Here is a 6,380-nt window from a genome sequence, read left to right on the forward strand (position 1 = left end):
AGGTTCATTAGGCTGATCCTGGAAATGGAGAGACTGTTTTATGAGGAGAGGTTAAGTAGGTTGGAGGAGTTGGAGTTTAGAAGAATGAGAGGTGATTTTATTGAAACATACAAGTTCTTAGGGGTCCCGACCCGAAACATCAACTTTCCTGCTCCTCTGATGCTGCCTGGCCTCCTGTGTTCCTCCAGCTCCACACTGTGTTATCCCAGGTTCTTAGGGGACTTGACAGGGTAGAGACTATCAAAAATTGTCATGACTGACTTTATTTCAAGTGCCCACAGAGGTGCATTGGGTAAAGTTTTGAATAAGTAGTAACTGTGCCTTAGTTAAATCTCATAAGCTCCAATATTGCCACTGCACAACGCTCTGGACAGGATTGTGCCGAGAGATTGCTTTCCCTTGTGCGATAGGCTAGGACAGAGAGCATAATCCCAGGATTGGGGATCATTCAGCTGGGACAGAGATGAGGAGGAATTTCTTCTCTCAGACGGTTGTGAATCCATGGAATTCTTTACCATAGATGGCTGTCAAGGCTGGGTTCTTCACACTTTTAATCAGTAAGAGAATCAAGGGTTATGGGGGAAAGACAGGAAAGTGCAGTTAAAGATTATTAGATCATCCGTGATCTCATTCAGTGGAAGAGCAAATGGGCCGAATGGCCTTCCTCTACTCCTTATGGTTTTTGGAATTCTGAGTTGACATCACACAGGAAACTTGCACCAGATGGCATTCTCTGGTCCATCCTCAACATCTGGAATCCATTAAACCCTCCATCCCACTGGATTAATCCATGAAAATTCACTCAAGTTAACTAAAAAGTGCAACCTTTGCTCAAATATAATTGTCCGGCTTTTTCTCCTGATTCATTCGCTCAAATATAACTGGAGAATGATAGCCATGTAATAACAGGATAAAGCTTATGGAATGCAATAAAAATAGCCAGAAAGAAACCAACTAGAAATCTTTTCCTCGCACCAAAAAATACCAACATTCTATGATTCAACTTACAACAAGGTTTTCCCTATAAGTACTGCATCCAACAGATCAATCCCTCTTGGTTTTACTGGTAACTTGTGCAGTGAGCAGGGGACCAGTAGTTAAAATGGTATCCATGTCCTCAGACTCTGAGTTGTCTATATTCATGAAGTGACTCTTCCTACTCCTGTAGATAGTTGGCCTTACTGAAGAAGTGCTGCACTGTCAGAGATGCCATCTTTTGGATGTGGCATTAAACCAGATCGCCAATCCCTTCTCAAGAAAACTTAAATGATTCCACGGTCACTATTCCAAACAACAGCAAAGCCATTCTCTCCAGGCTTCTGGTCAATGCTTGTCACCTAGTCAACACATAAAACAGATAATCATGTCATTATAATGTTGTTTGATTGGGCTTGCAATGGTGAATTGGCAGCAATGTTGCCTGTATTATAACAATAACCACACTCCAAACTACATTATTGGCTGTAAAGTACTCTAGGATGTCCTTTTATCATGTAAGGTGCTGTATGAATGCAAGAGTTTACTTAGTTTCTCCTGTAATTTCACCTATTGCAGTTCCATGGCTAAGAAATTGACTTGGTATATTGCCCTTCATAGTGAGAGGATTTGATTTCAGAAGCAGGGATGTCTTGCTGCAGTTAAACAGGGCCTTGGGGAGACCACACCAGAGTATTGTGTGTGTAGCTTTAGTCTCCTTATCTGAGGAATGATGTTCTTGCTATAGGGGGAGTGCAGCAAAGGTTTACTAGACTGGTTCCTGGCCTGGCAGGACTGACATCATGAGGAGATGTTGAATTGGTTGGGATGATATTCACTGGAGTTCAGAAGAATGAGGCAGAGGGCGGGGCTTCTCATGGAAATCAATAAAATCCTAACAGGACTATACAGGATTCATGCAGGAAGGAAGTTCTCAATGACTGGGGAGTCCAGAAACAGGGGTCGGAGTCTCAGGATACAGCATAGGTCGTTTAGGACTGAAATGATGTGAAACTTCTTCACTCAGAGAGTGGTGAGTCTGTGGAATTCACTGTCACAGGAAACAGTTGAGGCCAAAACGTTAAATGTTTCCAAGAAGGAGATAGATGAGAGTTATACAGACATAGAGCTACACAGCAAGGAAACAGGCTCTCGGCCCAACTCATCCATGCTGACCAGGTTTCCCAAACTAATCTAGATCCACATCCCTCTAAACCCTTCCTATTCATGTACCCATCCAGATGCCTTTTAAATGTTGTAATTGTACCAACCTCCACCACTTCCTCTGGCAGCTCATGTGATTAAGTTGCCCCTTAGGTCCCTTTTAAATCTTTCCCCTCTCACCTTAAACCAATGCCCTCTAGTTCTGGACTTCCCTACTCTGGAGAAAAGACCTTTTCCATACACTCTATCTATGCCCCTCATGACTTTATAAACCTCTATAAGGTTACCCATCAGCCTCCTATGCTCCAGGGAAAAAAGTCCTAGCTTCTTAGGGCTAAAGGGGTTAAAGTGTAGGGGGCGAAAGAGTGAATGAGGTTGGATGATAACCAGTGATCATACTGAATAGCGCAGCAGGCTCAAAGGACAAATTGGCCTACTCCTGCTCTTATTTTCTATGAACTCAATAAATCTCTGATCAAACATGCTGTCTAGAGATAACACAGTGTGGAGCTGGAGGAACACAGCAGGCCAGGCAGCATCAGAGGAGCAGGAAAGCTGACGTTTCGGGTCGGGACCCTTCTTCAGAAATGCTGTCTAGAGATTGTTTTAATTGTATTTAAGGCTGGAGCCTTCTCTGTGTATTACTAATGTAATCAGATGTAAAATTCTTGTGAGAGGTGAATTAACCAACATACCGATAGTCAACAACATGGTGCAATAAATTGAACAGTTCAAATATCTGGAGAGTTTATAGAGATGTAGACAGGCAGTAACTGTTTCCACTGCTGGAGTGTAGGAAACCAGAGGGCAAATGGGACTAAATTAGTTTGGGATACCTGAAAGCATCTGGACACTTTGTTATCAGTCTTTCGAAGGATGTGGGTGTCATTAGCTGGGCCAGCTTTTGTTGTCTGCCCCTAGGTGCTTTGCAGAAGGGAGTGAGCTTCCTTCTTGAACCACTACCGTCCATGAGCCACAACACTATATGGGAGGGAATGCCAGGATTCTGACCCAGTGACAGATGGTGTTGTGCAGGCGATAGCATTCCCACGCATAGATGGTCATAATTGTGGGATTGGAAGGTGCTGCCTATGGATCTTTGGTGAAATTTTGCAGTGCATCTTGTAGATGGAGTACACTGCTGCCACTGAGCCTCAGTGGTGGAGGAAAGTCAAGGCTGTTTCAAGCGTTGGTAATCAATTGGATTCATAGAATCCCTACAGTGTGAAAGCAGGTCATTCGGCCCACCGAGTCCACACCTCCCTCTGAAGTGCATCCCAACCAGAACCATCCCCCTCCCCCAACCCATAACCCTGCATTTCCCATGGCTAACCAATCTAGCATGCACACACCTGGACACTATGGGCAATTTCCCATGGCCAATCCACCCTAACTTGCACATCTTTGGAATGTGGGAGGAAACCAAAGCACCTGGAAGAAACCCACGCAAACACAGGGAGAACATGCAAACTCCACACCCAAGGCTGGAATCGAATCTGGGTCCCTGGTGCTGTGAGGCACCGTGCTGTCCGCATCATTACTGGATGCTGTCGTACTTCTTAATTGTTGTTGGAGCTGCACTCATCCAGGCAAGTGGGCAGCATTCAATCTCACTCCTGACTTGTGGAGAATGGGCTTTGGGGAGTCAAGAGGTGAGTTACTTGCCACAGAATTCCCTGCTTCTGACCTGTGCTCGTAGCCAATGCGCTTACATGATTAGTCCAGTTCAGTTTCTGGTCAATGGCAACACCCAGAATGTTGATAATGGTGTATTTAGTGATTGTAATGCCATTGAATGTCAAGGGGCAATGGTTCGATTCTCTCTCGTTGGAGATTGTCATCGCCTAATACTTGTGTAGTGCAAATGTCACATGCTATTTATTAGTCCAAGCTTGGATGTTGTCCAGACCTCGCTGCATTTGGACAAGGGCTGTTTCAGTGACTGAGGAGTTGCATTGTGCAATCACCAGTAAATGACCCTCAATTCTGACCTTATGACAGAGGTAAGGTTGCGATGGCTACAAGAGCAGGTCAGAGGCAGGAATACTGCAGCGAGCAACTCTCCTCCTGACTCCCCAAAGCCTGTCCATCATCTACAAGGCACAAACCAGGATTGTGATGGAATATTCCCCACTTGCCTGGATGGGTGCAGATCTGGCAAACTCAAGAAGCTTGACACCATCCAGGATAAAACAGTCTAGTTAATCAGCACCAGATCCAGCACCTATAACATCTGTTGCCTCCACTACTGAAACAGTGGTCACAGCATTACAGTGCCTCACAGCCAACAGTTTCAAAGCCCTGCACTCCAAACACCTATGTTTACTGTGACACTCTTGCAATCTCACTGTTTCTAACCATACAACTCCAAGCAACTACACAGGAACACCACTTCCCCTCCAAGCCGCTCACCATCCTGACTTGGAAATATATCACAGATCCTTCACTGTCGCTGGATCAAAATCCTGGGTTCCATCCCTACAGGTCAATGCACAGCAGGTAGACTGCAGCAGTTCAAGAAGGCAGCCTATCACCACCTTGTCAAGGACAACTGAAGATGAGACACAAATATTGGATTTGCCAACCATGCCTACAACCCATCAAAGATTTCTTTTGAAAAAAGATCTAAATTGGAATTGATGGAATTTTGGAAGTGCCGAGGGAATCAAAGGATTGTGGGGCTTGAGTGTGAAAGTGGAGTTGATGCAGAAGATCACCAATGGCATTAGTGAGTGACAGAACAGGTTAGATGATATACTTTTCTGAAGTTCAAATGTATTGACAGTCACCTTAGAGTCACAGAGATTCACAGCACAGAAAAAGGCTCACTTCTGAATGGATCAAAAACAACCACCTAACCATTCTGAGATAGTAAGAACTGCTGATGCTGGAGTCAGAGATAACACAGTGTGGAGCTGGAGGAACACAGCAGGTCAGGCAGCATCAGAGGAGCAGGAAGGCTGATGTTTTAGGTCTGAAGAAGGGTCCCAACCCAAAATGTCAACTTTCCTGCTCCTCTGATGCTGCCTGGCCTGCTGTGCTCCTCCAGCTCCACACTGTTACACCTAACCATTCTAATCACATTTTCTAGCACTTAAGCAGCATGATGACTCAGTGATTAACACTGCTGCCTCACAGCACCAGAGACTTGGATTCGATTCCAGCCTTTGGCAATTGTCTGTGTGGAGTTTGCACTTTCTGGCCATGTCTGTGTGGGTTTCCTCCCACAGTCTAAAGATGCGTGGGTTAGGTGGATTGGCCGTAGTGTCCATGGACATGCAGGCTAGATGGATTAGCCTTGGGAACTGTAGGTTTACAGGGATAGGACGGTCTTCAGATGGTCAGCGTGGACCTGATGGGCTGAATAACCTGCTTCCACATTGTAGAGATTCTATGATTCACTTGGCGTTTTGGTCTTTCTTTTGGCATCGCAAGTGTATGTCTAAATACTTTTTTTTCATTCATACACAGGATGATGGCATCGCTGGCCAGGCAGCATTTTTATTGCCCATCCCTAATTGCCCAGAGGGCAGTTAAGAGTCAACCACATTGCTGTGGGTCTGGAGTCACATGTAGGCCAGACCAGGTAAGGATGGCAGTTTCCTTCTCTAAAGGACATTAGTGAACCAAATGGGTTTTTCCGACAATTAGCAATGGACTCATAGTCATCATTAGACTCTTAATTCCAGATATTTTATTGAATTCAAATTCCACCATCTGCTGTGGCGGGATTTGAACCGGGTCCTCGGAACATTATCTGGGTCTCTGGATTAACAGTCCAGTGATAATACCACTACACCATTGCCTACCCAGTACCTCCCCATTTCTTCTGTCATGAGGGTTTCTGCCTCGCCCACCCTTTCAGACCTTCACTCTTACTGAAACAGCCATTCGTCCACAGACTCATGCTCCCACCTACATTTACTGTAACACGTACATAAACACATACACACACTCACTCTCTCACACACACACTCTCTCTCACACACAAACAGATACACTCACTCACACACAAACAAACACACACTCTCACACACAAACAAACACACTCACTCTCACACACAAACACACACACTCACTCTCACACACAAACACACACTCACTCTCACACACAAACAAACACACACGCTCACACACAAACACACACACTCACTCTCACACAAACAAACACACACTCACTCACACACAAACACACACTCTCACACACAAACACACACACTCACTCTCACACAAACAAACAC

At 45.0% G+C, this 6,380-nt stretch overlaps 1 pseudogene; it reads right to left on the reverse strand.

Annotated features, from left to right (window-relative positions):
* Positions 1–203: 203 nt before the first annotated feature.
* On the reverse strand, positions 204–366 carry LOC125484960 (annotated as a pseudogene).
* Between the last annotated feature and the right edge of the window lie 6,014 nt (positions 367–6,380).

This window comes from Rhincodon typus, chromosome 1 (assembly GCF_021869965.1).
Source record: "Rhincodon typus isolate 14 chromosome 1, sRhiTyp1.1, whole genome shotgun sequence".
Classification (NCBI taxonomy): Eukaryota; Metazoa; Chordata; class Chondrichthyes; order Orectolobiformes; family Rhincodontidae; genus Rhincodon; species Rhincodon typus.